Source organism: Coturnix japonica, chromosome 3 (assembly GCF_054131305.1).
Source record: "Coturnix japonica strain WE chromosome 3, WE-NBRP24, whole genome shotgun sequence".
NCBI classification, from domain to species: domain Eukaryota; kingdom Metazoa; phylum Chordata; class Aves; order Galliformes; family Phasianidae; genus Coturnix; species Coturnix japonica.
Window position 1 is genome coordinate 29028773 of NC_140665.1, and position 15278 is coordinate 29044050.

The 15278-nt window shown below is 38.0% G+C and overlaps 1 long non-coding RNA gene across 3 annotated transcripts; it reads right to left on the reverse strand.

Moving 5' to 3' along the window:
• Window positions 1–5181: 5181 nt before the first annotated feature.
• Window positions 5182–10472, reverse strand: LOC107311361 (uncharacterized). Of its 3 annotated transcripts, none has more exons than XR_001554022.3 (3): window positions 10066–10252; window positions 9451–9627; window positions 5182–6043 (listed from the first exon to the last, which is right to left on the reverse strand). It is a non-coding gene; the product is annotated as an uncharacterized LOC107311361 (long non-coding RNA). The 3 variants fall into 3 exon arrangements; XR_014944671.1 differs by having other exon boundaries at window positions 9451–9576; window positions 10066–10251; XR_014944670.1 differs by having other exon boundaries at window positions 9451–10472.
• Between the last annotated feature and the right edge of the window lie 4806 nt (window positions 10473–15278).

Here is a 15278-nt window from a genome sequence, read left to right on the forward strand (position 1 = left end):
AAAAAATCACATTTGTCCTAGTTCTCTCCTCCTTCTATTTACTTTATTTCTTTCATTGATTGTCTGAGATCTAATATTTAGTCAATAAACCCTTTCAGACACATGGTTGCACTTGACCTGTTCTGGTAAACATCAACACATGTACTGAATGATGAGGGCTATTTCTAATAATGAACAGTGAAATTGCTCTTACACCTTAATGTTAAGAGACTTGGAATCACAGGCTTGATAAGGGTGGAAAGTACATACTCATGGATATCTTAATGTTTCACTGATCAACATTTTCACATTACCTTTGAAATGGTTATACCTAGTTTCTGCTCCAGAGACACTGGACATGAAGGCAACCTAAGGGCGTTGTGTCTTCATATGAAAACTACAGTTCTGACTCACACATTGTTACTGGAACACAGAGCTGCAGATGATGAAGACAGTCAGAACGGAAAGGGTCAGACAGGCACAGCTCCAGAGTGGGGATCCTTATCCTCTACAAAACTCAGAGTATACTACTGATTTTGCCAAGCATGTTTCCAGAAGCAGATAACTACTGCAGCATGATAACACTTGGAAAAATTAAGAAGTCTTTTACAAGGTGAGGCCTGTTCGCAGTAGTTTCTCCCTGTTCACGTGAATAGTTCTCATAACTTGAATTGTAATTACTCAGACTACTGCCTTCTGACTTTGACCTTTGTCTCCATCTTTCTCCACACTCCAGTTTCATCCTCATAGCATGTTTGTAGGACATGCCAGTAGTTTTCCTCCTTTTGAAGAAGAGCTGAGGCATCAAGACGTGATTTGCCTATCTATAGCTTTACTGTGTAAGAAGTAATAAGGAATTAAGGTGTACTGAGTCCCTGATCACAAGTCCAGCCTTTTCTTCCACAGCTACTTCTTGCTTCTCCTGATGATCAAAATGCTACATCCTCTCTGTGTATTAAAGTCCTTTCCAGATTAACTAAATAAAAGCAGGATTTCAGATCTAAGGACTAAGAGAAGTTTTGTAGTTTAATTCAGTTATAGATGTAAGTGCTTTTGCGAGACAGAACCTAAAACTGGTTCTTGACATTCAACAGCTCAGTCATGCACTTGAGCACAGAAAGATGAGGGAAAAGAACATTCCATTCCAGCAGATACCTCTTGCACAGTCACTTTTTGGTCCTCTTCAGCCTTGGGGCCATTGAACCCAGGGACCCATTTCTGCAGGACAGCCAGCTGGTAGGCACAGAACATTCCTGGTAGATGCCTCCAGCACTCCTTTAGAGAACTAGCACCAAAGAACTCATGTGGCCACGAAGGACAGGATAAGATGAACTCAGTACACAGCAGTGCATTTGGGGGTTTGAGAAGGAGGGAAGAAATGTGTGTCTCCTAGGCTAGATATTTTGGTTGGATTGATATTTTTCACTGCTGAAAGAAAAGGAGTGAAAATAGTGTCTCAAATCAAAGTTGAGTGTCTTAGTCCATAGGCAGTTTGCATAAGCTTTGAGTCCTTTGCCTCAAATTGTTGGAAAATTATCTTAAATTGCTCTTTATGTGGATAAATGCTTTTTTGGATCACACCATCAAATGCTGTAATTGTAAAATCATAATTCACCAAGATAGGAGATCTGGTTTCTTTCTTTTCTTTCTAATTTATTTATTTATTTATTTATTGCATTGCTATAGATTTCCAGTATCATCTTGATTATCAGATCAGTTCAGATCAAATAACAGTGAACTCAGTGCTGTCATCACTAGCTATCACAAGAAAATGGCATATATATGCACCCAGTTTGTGGTGTCCTTTTTGTATAAATATCAAGCAGATAGGTTTACCTACTTCCTCTTCCCCTTCCTCTTCCTCTTCCCTGAATTTCAACAGTTCTGACAACACTCCCTGGTTTATCCTGGAATTAAACTGAGACTGCAACATTTTAATACGTTATAGTAAGCCAATTAATGTTGGTAAAGTAATTTGAAGCTCTCAGCTGCATCAAATTGTGTGGAAATGTGCATGACTTAATGCACAGACCTCAGCTAGCATTTAGAATCTTAAGAAGTTTCACAAAATTCTACTATTCTGTGATGTAGATGCTACCTTAGTCCTGTGAAGCTCAGTATATAATGCCTATCTCTGCTCCTATTTCAGGTCTAGGGTAGCCATGACATCAGAGTTTACACTATGCAAATGTCTTTATATCATCTCTGTGAGGAGCCAAAGAGTAATAGACAGTGCCACCACTTAGGACATAGCAACATATCAACAATATAATTAATGATTAATGTACTATTTATATTGCGGTAACATTTGCAAACCACAGTCATAAAGTAAGACCCAAGTCAGCTGTACAAACACATACAAACATGATTTCTGCCCCAAAGATTAAAATCTAAATGAGGAAATAAGGAGTTTTTTGGACCTGAAGAAGGGAATGTATATATATATATATACATACATACATACATATATATATATATATATAAAAGGCCATGTAAATCATCTACACTGAAAAATGAAATGCATGGGGCATGGTCTGTTTTCAAGTGAAATCTTGAAAGATATATTCATATATATGCATATATATATATATTCATATAACTTGAAAAGTTTTTATACCAATGTAAAAGGTTATGTAAATAAACCTATTTCATAATATTGATAGCTATAAATATGATGGCATAGAGAAAAAGATTTGTCTAAGTATTTTCCTACACAGTGCATTATTTTCCTTTATTTTCATATAATTATCAAACAAAAAATGTTGATAGTTTCCTCAGGTAAGCATCCAAAGGGAGTACTGTCCAAGTAGGGAATTCCTTAACTGATGCATCAAGGTGATATTGACATGCTAGATTATGCTCCAGAGACTTCCTAATAGTAGTATATCAGATGCTCATGCACTTCATGAAACAAACTTATTTCTGTCAGGGAATTCCCATAAAGAAAAAAGGTAGCTCTCCCTAAACTGATAAGGTTCATGAGCAGTACTTATTCTGATAGAGTCAAAGTGTCTCTTTGGTTTTCATTAAGTTAAATGATTCAAAGCACCCAAAGCTATACTGGAATGAATACACATCAGAATAGCTGTCCTTTCATGGAGGAGAGTAAAAAAATCTTTTCTCCTCAGAGTTTCTGAGGACAATTGTATGTTGTCAGGCATCATGGTTTTCTTCTTAGTGAACAAAGCAGTCAGAAACATAGTCAGTCACTGGAATGATAACCTTGAACTACTGTAGTGAGTTTTACCAAAGCTCATCTGTCAAAGTTGTAATGACAGTGTCTACATCAGTTTCTCCACACTGTTTTAAACTTACTTCAAGTAAGCCTGCATGAAGTACTTCAGTTACTGCTAGTTATATTAGGACAGCTTTATCAAGCTGTCTTTTTGCTGTCATAAAAAGACCATTCCTGTGTGAAGGATGAAACTACTAGGGTCATGTAGTGCATAGGAAGCACACAGAACTTTTGACACAGGCACAAAATCATCTGTCCTCAGCTCACCCTCAAATTAATATAGTGAATTCAGATGAATTGAGAGGATGTGAAGACCAGAGCTCTGGCAACTGTCCAGACAGGATATCACAGCAGAGCCAGAGGGCAGCTCCAGCTTGGCAGGAACTGCCCAGAAGCTGGCATGCAATTAAAGGCTCTGGACTTCTTGCAGGTAAACAACATGTACCTAGCAGATGGCCAGCTGAATGCAGATAGGCTGCAGATAAGGGGACAAAAATGCTGAGGGAATGATGAATTGAGCACATAACATTAAATCTTGTTTCAGATGTCTGCAGTGAGACTGCTGTTTTTTTTACAGCACTTTGGGTGTCATATACAAGGCAAATGGCCCTGAGTTGTGAGAGAAGCCTGTCTGTTGTTGCTTGTGGCTGTTTGAAGGCACTCGGCCACAGTAGGTGTTTACAGCTCCTGAAATTCTGAATGCAAGTACTCTCTCTCTTTAAATTGTGTCAGACCCCAGTCCTTAGTTACCTCAACTACCTCTTCCACCATATTCTCATGGATCTCACTTTCCTACAGCTCTCTTCCAACATCAGAATCCAGCAGCTCCACCTTCCTACCATCAGTTTGCTTAGCTGAGCTTGCTGAGATCCTTCTTGTTAGATTTCTGGACCTGAGAAAGTATCTTGAGTGTCTGTTCTCCACATAGAGCCATCTGGACACATTCAATTAGGAATCGCTGTACTGTTTCCCATTATTTAATGTAGACGTGCCTTAAGATACACAAAATTAGAAAGTGCCTTAGAGAACCCAAAGTGCAGACATAATCATTCTGATAGTACAAGTGACAGGGATCTGAGAGTGTCTTTCCTCGAAGTACTGTATACTTCAGCTAGAACAAATCCAATCTTCATTAAGTGCACTTCTCTGAGAAACAGGGAGTTGAAAATCTGCAGAAATTCTGCACTGTTCCAGATTTGTATAGAGACTGATCACAGTTGTATCTTGTAGTTGCATGTTAGAAATGGCATATTCTTGTCTGTGCTACTTAAGTCCTGTGTATTTTATCACTACCCACACGCTCAGTGATTTTCAACAGCTAGGAATCTTTATCACATTTGAATCAATCTGTTGGTGATCTTCCACAAAAAGAACTCAAACATCAAGCCTCAGACTCTACGTATGATGTAAGAAAATACCTTTGCTATATACATAACCCAAGATTACAGTTGGCTAACACAAATAACAGGATGATAAATTTCTTCTTGCCCCTTTGGACATTAGGAATGGTGTGGCTGGAACTGCATTAAGTAATTGTATTTTCTTGTTTCCCAGCTACGCTGAAAGTCCTGCCCTTGAGTTCACCTTCAAACATGCACACCTTTTTTTGGGGGCTTCCACAAGAAATTGTGCTTCAGATTTATCATGAAGGGAAAACAGTAGTATGGCAGCAAAGTCTGAGATCAGACTTTCAGAAAGCTTCACATGTCAGAGATGGAAAATGACCAGGCAAAAACAGAGCAGTGGGGTATACACATAGTTAGAGCTATGCCTATAGCTTCAGAGCCAAAGATCCTGCAGGAAAATGGTTTACATTACTGGTTGGATCTGAAGCTAAACACCTCAAGTAAGTGGATTCACACAAACAACATCTCCTTATGTATAAGGAGGAATAAGAACTGGCAGACTGCAACAGAAATACTCTCACACATGTTGTGTAAGTAAAAAGACTGCTCAGGAACACAGAATTATTGGAGAGGCAGGTGCAGGGACATACTCAAAGTTACACCTGCTTTTGTTTATTGCCACTGGAATAATGCTTTGCATCTGTTCCTTGCATCAAGGAATACACCCAAATCAGAGTATCCAACAAAGTCTTTCATAGATATATAATTTGTATGACGCATGATGTCAGCTGTGGTTTCCTGTTACTTTTTTTTATATAGTTTACCTGACTGGTGTAGACCTGATATGTGACTATGAGTTAGTGGAAGTGGGAAATGAGATCATGCCATTGGGCTGGGTGAGGAAGGCTACCACATGATATAGGATGTTCTATTGATAGTCAATGAACCAATGAAAGAGCCTGAGATCCTATGCTCAAATTCACATATTTTATAGGGTCCAATCCAAGCATATATTTTCTGGAAACTTTGGCAAATGAGTAGAAATAAATATCAGTCTCAGACAGATAAACACACCACTGAAACAGAAGTTTCTTTTTCTTTTCACAAAACATTTTTCTTTTCAGCAATACTTCCACATAGAGAACCTAAATAGAAGTTCTTATTAGAAAAAGGGAAAAAAAAAAATAAAAATCAAACAATGCACTGCTGTCATAAAATTTCATGCATGAAGATGTCCTGGATATTTGGCGCACTTGGTGTCCAGCTATGAGCCTATGAATTTTGGCATTCTTTTCTGAAACCAACTGAAGATTTTCTTTGTATTTGTATGCAGCTTGAATGCTTATTGCGTAGCATGAAGTTGAAAGGGCAGTGACAGCCAAGTTAAGGCATTGGCATGGATATCAGGTCTAGTTTCTGTGGCTGGCACTGCCAGGCCTTCTTTAAATGAATTGCATCATCTTTCTGCTTCATTCTTTCCCATCTGCAGAACAAGGAAAACAAATTTCAGTTTACACTGGTGTTGAGAAGATTAATTCATTACTGCCTCTAAACTAGATCAATAAGCTGATAAAAGGTGCAAGAGGAATGCAAAGCATTTCCATTAGACAACACGGAAAATGGGAATACTGTCAAGGTCTTCCTTGGCTAAAATGAAAGCTCCTATATCAACTGCAGATCCTCTGGGAACTGGCTGGTCTTTGTTTATTTGACATGCTTTTAAAATCTGATCAGAGCAGGAATAATAACTAGCACTTGTAAGAAGTTTCTTTAAATCTAATTTTTCTATTTCTCAGTGATGCAGAGCAGTCTAGGATCCAGTTTGTCATAGCTGCATCTGAGCAGCAAAGAAAATGCCTGATTCCTTCTGGCTTCTGTCTGTAAAAGTGCATCAAGGTGCTCAAGGGCCCACAATTCAAGGTCATGAGGTCAATCACAGTTCAGTGGCCCTTTCTATTTCTTACTATGAACTCCCATAAAGCTCTTGTGAGAGCCATTACTGGTAGTGATAATAGGGTTTGTTTCACAGAAATACAATATCAAACTCTTGGACTGTAACTTCAGTCATCTGTGCTTCAGACAAATGTGAATATTCGTATACTTCTGATCCATATCAAACATACCCTGTATAAGACTATAAATACACCAAATGCTTCTTTCTCTCCCTTATATTTGCCAGAACATAAATTTAAAGACAAAATTTCTGATGTGTTCTAATCCCGTGAGTAAAGGCAATAGTGGGTAATGAGAATATGAACAAAAGCATTCCCTTACTGAGAAGTTGCATTAGCAGGGTAGGCTTTTGTCCATCAGATAGGCTTTCAAGTCCTGCAGCAATCTTACCTTACTGGACAGTCCTTCAATGCCATGAGCTATATTTCCAGAGTGAATTCCCTTTTGGCATTCACAACATTTTTTTAACAGTTCCAGGCCTTGGGCAGCAAAGGCTGTTTGAACAACACATTTTCTAAAACATAAGTCTCTTTCACTTTTTTCTTGGTTTTGTTGTTGTTTTTTGGAGACATGATACTTGGAAGGTTTTTGTCAGAAGTCAGGCGAGGCACCTGACTGACGGTGTAACTGCCTGATGGGGTCTCATCCTAGCTAGCTTCTTTGAGAACTGGTCAACTTCTTGGTTTCCTTGCTGGTAGCAGGTATTTTGGCTGATCAGTGCACTGGTTTGTTTCCATTTGCTAGGAACTGTGGACACTGCCATTTTGTTCTAAGTATTATGTTAGCAACTTGGAATTATACAGAAAGCAGAAGATGGAGTGGTTTATTTTTGTGTGTGTGTGTTTGGTTGGTTGGGCTTTTTTCCTGTTTGTTTGTTTTTCCAGCCATTACTGATCACTTGGAACAGACAGCACATAGTTGTGTTCTGATTTTAAAGCTGTTGTATCCCAGTAGAAAGGTCTTGATATTACTTCACCAGAGTTTGTGTTCCAGCCTGTGTCCAAGGATGGTGGCAGTAGACTGCAGATTTTTCCAGTGTGGTCTGAAATACAACTTCTTTTTTGATTTGGGGAAAGTAATGAAAAAGGATGATAGCCACTGTGTGTCCCGCTTTTACCTCTTTAACTTGTGATCTGTCATCATATTTTACAAAGTTTCCTGGGTTAGGTTCTTGACATAAGAAAGTATTAGATTCTTTTCCTCATACTCACTACATGTGAATGCATGTGATGATCTTGTCTATTTTTTGTCTACGTAACAAAACATCAGTGCCCCAAAGGCACTGGTCATTCATCTACTTATGCCAGCACTCTTGACACTGTGTTAATTTCTTCCAGGCAGTTTGTTTGTGCATCAGCAGCAACACATGAGACAGCATGCCTTCTTAGATCTTTTCCCAGTGACCCCTTAAAAGTTTCCTCTATTTGTCTTCTCTAAACAGTTCTCTCAATCTGATCTTAGCAAATTGACAGCTGCATTGATAAGGAATGTAGAGATGTTATATTTCAGAGGCTAGGATAGCTGTATTTCCAGCAAACTTTTGTGATATTTATTTATTTAATTAATTAGTTGTTAGAAGATATGACTGTGAATAAAAATGGCTAGTATCACTCAGTTTAATATAAATTTTACATTCACTTTGTCTTCCCTGGCCCAGGAATATACTTCGTATATGATTCATGTAATGGTCAGACTTTCATGCAGATTATCATATAATGTATACATTCCATGCAGTTAAAACAAAAACTTTTTGACTTCAATCCATCTCCTTGGATCCTCTGAGCTCTCTTATTCCAGAAAATTTAACTGGCAGGCACTCTTTCCCCAAGAGTTCGCAAAGAAATTACTGGAGCCAGACAAACATTCAGTAAAGCATGTTTGGAATACTTAAACTAATGTTATTTACAAATTTGGTTTGAAATCATTAGATACATTGGCCAGAACCTGATCCTCCTCCTCTTTTACCACAAAGATAAAGAAGAATGTAACAAATACTGCATTTATCTGACAGCTTGGAATTAGAACATTTACCCAGGCTCCAAGAAACTCAGGATTAGCACCACAATTCCACTTTGCATAATGTGTTTAAATATTACAAAAAGAAGAACACAAAAAAGTGCTCAGAAGTGTATTTCTACCTGGTGCATTATAAACTTCTCAGAAGGTGCCAATTCTGAAAGCTCCAATCTTTGCTCCTGCGAGTGCATCAGTGTGTAACGAGAGAGCTACTCTTTAACCACATGTACTGACTAGTCTACTATTCTGGGAGGTGAGCATTGAATCATAGAATCACAAGGTTGGAAAGGACCTATAAATCATCTAGTCCAACCATTCTCCCACTATCGTTGATAGCACAAGCCACTAAACCATATCTTGTAGCTCCACATCCAGATTCCTCTTGAACACTGCCAGGGATAGCAACTCTACCACCTCCCTGCAAATGAGACCAAGGACAGTGGTCTCATTGGTCTGCAAGCAGTGGAGACCAAGGACAGTGTTCATTCTGGATCACATACATTCTATGTAAGTGGGACTGCTCTTGAGATAGCAAATAAAGGGGCAACTGTTTCCCCAGCAGTAATTCTGAGAAATATTCCCTCTCTCCATATTTCTGCTTCTGTAGAAATTCTTCAAATGAAATGTTTTGTGTCAATTGGAACATGACACTAAAACAATTTCTAATTTTTGTTTGGCAAGAAGATTCAAATTCTGTTTGAACCCAGATGAATTTCCCCCTGTATTTTTATTAAACTGCCAAGCCATGAAATCAATTATTTGAACATTCATCTAGCAGATGTCTAATTAAACTGCTCAGAAAAAAACACGACACAACAGCAACAACAACAACAACAAAAAAAAACAGCCTGAAAAAACCCACGCTGGCTATCTGTGCTTCTGTGAGTACAGTCTCATTGCCAAATACTTTTAATGACTTACCTTCCCTTTGGTTCTCACATTCCTGTAAGTTTTCAAGGACAACCAAAATATCCAAACAATGCTTGTCCCTTTCTGGTGGCATTTCCGTTCTCATGTGGTACCCTCACAAGAACAGTCTATGTCGCTCTGGATGTTTTTAAAAACAGGATGTATTCTCTCATGATATTTCTTGCACAGCTGAGGAGCCAGATATGTGCTATCACTTTCTTTTGTAAATACAGAGAATGAGACATACATAGCAAGATTGCTGGCTTGAGCCTAGCCAGGCAAATCCTGAAGAAGCAGTAAGTGTGTATAATCAGATGTTCTCTCATCTTCAGTAAATGTAAGAAGCTATCAGCTTTCAAAGGCTAATTCCAGCCCACTTCAGCTAAGATTCTGTACCGGAATGCAGGCAGAGTGAAAGTCATAGCAGTGCAAACTAAGCCAAGACATTTAAACATCTTCTAGAAGGGGTCTAAAGAATTCTGCACTCAAATAATTCCACATGTTTTTTTCTTTCCCAGCTGAAGGGGCAGCAAGCTTTGGGATTGTAGTTGGAAGCTATGCAGTACAATTGTTCTGTGAATTTACATAGCCCAGTAATAGATACAGTAATGTTATAAGACACACAACCTGAGAACTGTTGCAACAGCTCTGCCAATCCAATAACTGCAAGATAAGTAGGTAAATCAAGCTTACATTGGAATTATATCTACTTCCTCAAACCTCTAGTGCTCTACCTGAATTGCAAAGCTAACCATCTGTCCAATCGCTTTGTTTAAGAGACTGTCCTCTGGAGTTGTTCCGGATAGTTACACAGATTAACAGAGCAGATGGTTTTAGATAAACATCCACCCAAGTGGTTAATGTGCTAATCAAACCAGTAGAGCTAACAATCATGTGCCTGCATCTTTTCCCATCCAGAGTGGCCAGAGATCTGTTCTTAAGAGTTGTGCAACTTCTACTGTGCCTAAAACAGGTACCAAACATAACCTCTGGTTTAGCAAGTAATTTAAAAACATTTAAAGAAACAGATTTGAACTTTGAATGAAGAGCCTCATTCAATTAGAAGAACAATGGAGTTTCTGTAAGAAATTAGATTGAACATCCAGCTAGTCCAAGCCCACCTGAGACAGTGGTCAGATCAGCAGATTACAATGCAAGCAGAAGATTGTATAAGGCAGATGGAAATCCATCTGCTCCAGAGTGGCTTAAATTCTGGAGCAGAAGACTGAAGACACTCTTGTGCTTTAAGTTTAGCCCTTAACTTTCCTTTTCCAAAAAACTTGCTTCATTACACATACCTTTCTCCTGTACAATTCAGTTGCCTTCAATTTGCAAAAATAGCAGTCTTTCCAGTCTTTCTAGTAGTGAAAGGTTTTGATCAATTTTATCATGCTCTTCTGTGCTGGGGCAACCTGCTTGGTGACTGGCACAAGAGTCCTGCCTTATTTTGTGTTCCTGCTAGTAAGCAGAGAGGTCATGTAGAGAGGTGAAATTTCCTGGCTTCTTTTTGGTACCAGGTGTACAAGATGACCCTGAAAACAGATACTGAAAGTGTTTTTGAGTAAAGTGTTCATTAGTGACAGATGTTACCTGAAGGGTGCAGGGCCCCTGGGAAATGAATTAGGCTTGACTTCTCTGATATAACTATTAAAACTGAAGCCAGATCAACTCAATAAGCATGTGCAGTTTCAGTTCATTTTTCATTGCATCCCCTCCTTCTTCCTTGTGCTGGAACTAACATTGTTATGTCTCTATTAGGATATGGCTTGTGGGATGATCTGTTTTAAAGATATTTTTTGTTGTTTGTTTGTTTGTTTGTTTTGGTAACTGCCAGTGCTGCTCACATGCCTATAGACTGCATCCTTTTCCAGTGATGCTTGCTGCACATAAATACTGCATATGTTTAGAATTCACCAGCCACAGAAGGATGTGTCTTTCATCGGTCCTTCTTAGCTGTGGGAAGATTTCACCTTCTAAGATTCCTTGTTCGGCTTAGTGGTATATCTACTTTTCTCTTAGAAAATGCTTAGGGTTGCACTGCTTTTGCAGAACAAACTCTTAAAGACCAAATCAGACCATGCAAGAAGCCACTAGAGTGGGAGAAGGATCAAACATAGTAAGCATTTTATTCATTAGAATAATGTTAACAGTCAAATTACCATAACCCAACTGAACCAGCTCAGCTCTCCTGCAAGTTAAAGACCAGATTGTATTGGGAGTGTTTGTTTTGTAATTTTTAAAATAAATTAAGAATTCAATGGTGTATTCATAGCGCACAGCAAAGCAAGTTTAAATGGACAGCCCCAGACCCATTGATGTTGGCACTAAGTGAATGCAGTTCTAGCTGGTATCAATATTAATCCTAACTGTGTAAACATAGATTTGCCTGAGTCACAAACTTTAGCTGTATCGGTTGCCATGCTTTAATCTACTAGTTTCAGGACTGTGTTTTCTGCACTAGATCCATCTGGAAATTACTGCAAGACAGACTATTTGTCAGTATTTCCTTAGGGTTTTTTCTCAGTGCTATTTCTATCTTTGTGTTTTTAAACCTTGGATTGACTGATGTATATCAAGTATCCTAACATATAAGGAAAGGTAAAGAATACCTGCAGTCACAAGAACTGTGGCAGTGGGACAGGGAAGTGATGCAGGATGTGGGGTAAAGCCTTAGTGCACTAGAATTTTGTAATTTTAGGAAAAACTGGAAGCTTTCTACTTTGTTGTCTCATTCATGCTGGCACATATGTTGAGCAAATGAGACTGGGGAGTAAAGACTGTACAGTGTGTACAAGAACAAGCAATTTTTTTAGTTCACGATTTTAGAAGCCAGACTTCTCTAATTTTAACTGTAAAAAAATAAAGAAGGACTGTACCTTTCACAGTTTCACACAGTAGTCTTTGTTTTCAGCTCCATTAGCAGGTGGTTGTTTTATTTGTATCTTTGGTCATTTTATTGTATGAAGGTCCTTGCTATTGCCAGAGAATGGCTTGTTGTTATTAATATTTTTAAGGCAGTGTACTGGGGAGGAACATTGGCTGTAGCAGCGTTGCCAGCTGTCCCAGAGCTTTGAACAGAATCCCAAAGCTATGCCATGCATGTATAAAAGGATGGTGTGATCAGGCCACTGGGTCCATCAGCAAGCTCCAACACAAGTGGTCACATTCCACTAGCAAGACACAAAATGATGATATCTTGTAAGTGTCTTAAGTACGTATTTGGTTATCATTCTGTTTGAACAATCTTCTGCCTCTTGGCAAACACAAAATTTTCAGAAATCTAAAATTTTTATTACTTGTAAGGCAAGGTTTTTAAAGTTTAGCTGAGAATGTATGATGATGATGTACCCTCGTGTCTTGAGATTTTGAACTGATACTATCATGTCTAAGTGAGGTAGAAATGAAAGTATTAAATCTCTGTGGTTACACTACATTAATCAAATAAATGTATAAGGCAGGAAAGCCAAGTTTTGCTGATAAAGCTGACTTAAGTTATTTTGCTTTCTTAGTGTACTGACACTGTCAGAAGACATCTCTGAATTCCTAACTTTTCCCAAGTCTCCGCATTAAAGGATAGATTAACAGCTGACTTCTCAGCATGCGTTTTTGCAGATCTTTCTTTGACTTCAATTTCACTTTGCATGACATCATTCACTCTTCCACACCCTTTTTTTTTTGCCCTCAACAAGAGATGCAAATACCAGATAACTGATAGAGTAAGAACTTGTGATCACCAGTGGCTTTCATGTTCGGACACTGTTATTAAAGAGACCTTAGAAATCTTCAGGCATGGAAAATGTATAGTATGAGTGGACTTCAGGGCTTTACGTACATCTTATGCCTGGAGACCTGAGATTGCCTTAATGATAAAGTTTCTGTCGCTTCTGGCTGTGAAGGCAACATTGACATGGTCACTACTCCTTCTGCAGCTGGGCAAGTTTAAACAGTCATAGTCAGAAGTGTGAATTCTCCCTCTGGTCTCTCTGAACAGTTAATTGTTTATCCTCAATTAAATATTTGCTTTGGACTTGTTTTCTAATCTAGGGCTCAGTGCTGCACAATGCAGGTGCAGACTCTCGCCATTTTAAGTTTGCAATAGTATTTCCAAGATAAGCATAAGTTTTAGTGTCTTACAAATAGACTGAGGTTGCTAAACATGCAAACTGTTTATAAAAAGAGAGTCTTATGCTTCTAAATTCCCAAGGTACATTTGAAAACTTAAACTCTTTTCAGAAAAGAAAAGTGTAATGATTAAACATAACACACCCTGATATGTAAGAAGTTAAGAGCAGCTTTGAGGATTTGGCTGAAGCCAGTAGGTAATTAACTGAGGCTAAATCAATATAGAGATGCTATGTCCACTCAGATTACATCAGTTTAACACCAATTTCTCTGCTAACACAAGATTTACTTGTCTAAACCCCTATAGCGATGTGCAGCTTTACCTAAGGAAGTACTCTGAGAAGTGAGAACACCTCTTTCAGTGACATCAGCCCAGAGATTGTCATAGTTGTAATGCCATACTGCACCCCAAGCTAAACTATTAGAGTTAGGACAAAAGTGTTTTGGATTTTTGTGAACATTAGTTGCCAAATTATTTGTGCTGTTTTGGAAAACAAGATTACTTTTGGACACAGATCACAAATGCCTTATTGAAATGAGATAGCTCAGTCTTAAATCTTAGCTTGCTTTGCCAGACTTAAACTCTTTTTCACATGGTTTTGGGAAGGGAGCTTGGATATGCCTAGATAATTTCAGTAGCATGCACAGACTGTCTACAAATAATGAGCATTTGCCACTTGAGACATAGGTGGTATCTACACCTATAGTTTAGAACAAAGTGGTCTTGGATGGTTTCTTTGATCAAATTTCTCTCTATCTCACCTTGCTCTGATAACCACGTATTTGATCCCACTGGCACACTGCCTGGGCTAAGAGATGAAAAAATTGCACTTTAGTTTTGATTGAGGTGGTTTCTCTGCATCTAGGAACAAGCCTTTCGTATTTCTGTCATATTCACATAGTTTGTCCCAGTATATTCATTTAATGCTGCTACTTCTTGGAGATAACCTAAACATTATTATTATTATTATTATTATTATTATTATTATTATTATTATTATTATTGCAAGGAAGAGTACTCACAAAAAAATAATGGTAACCTTCAGAAAGATGCTCATCTTCCTTTGATGTTTGGGTATATAAAATTATCTTTTAGGTATTAATTATTCTCTTCCCTTCAGTATCAGGTCATTTCCCCAAGATTCCATGGTTAATATATGCATGTTATTTTCCTTTCCATGGTTCTTGTTATCCATCTGTTCTTGGATCACTGACTTCCCAGTACAAGGGCTCACCTTTACTTAATTCTATCTAATATCCCCCATAGATGGGCACTATAATACAGCTTCTATGTATGGTATCATTTAATGTATTTTCTGTTTTAGATAGATAGATAGATAGATAGATAGATAGATAGATAAACAAACAGACAGACAGATCACAATCATTGTACTGAATCATCAGTAGTTCCTGAGTCCAAGAATATTCAATCTAAAAGGAGAACTTAGAAAAGCATGTAGGGATTCATTAAGTCATTGGCTTCTGACTCAACAGAAACCTAATCTAAATTCCTATGCAGTAAAGCATTGAATCTTAAATTAAAGCAGGGATTTGATTTTTTTTTTTTTTTAATAAGAAAGCATTTTAATCAAATTATGCTCATAATAGAACTTAATTACAATTCTGCATTCACTAGGATTGCCAGATGAGTACAAAAGAATCATAAAATGGTCATTTGGGACATGTTTTCACCTAGAAACTGTACTGCTCCTACTTTC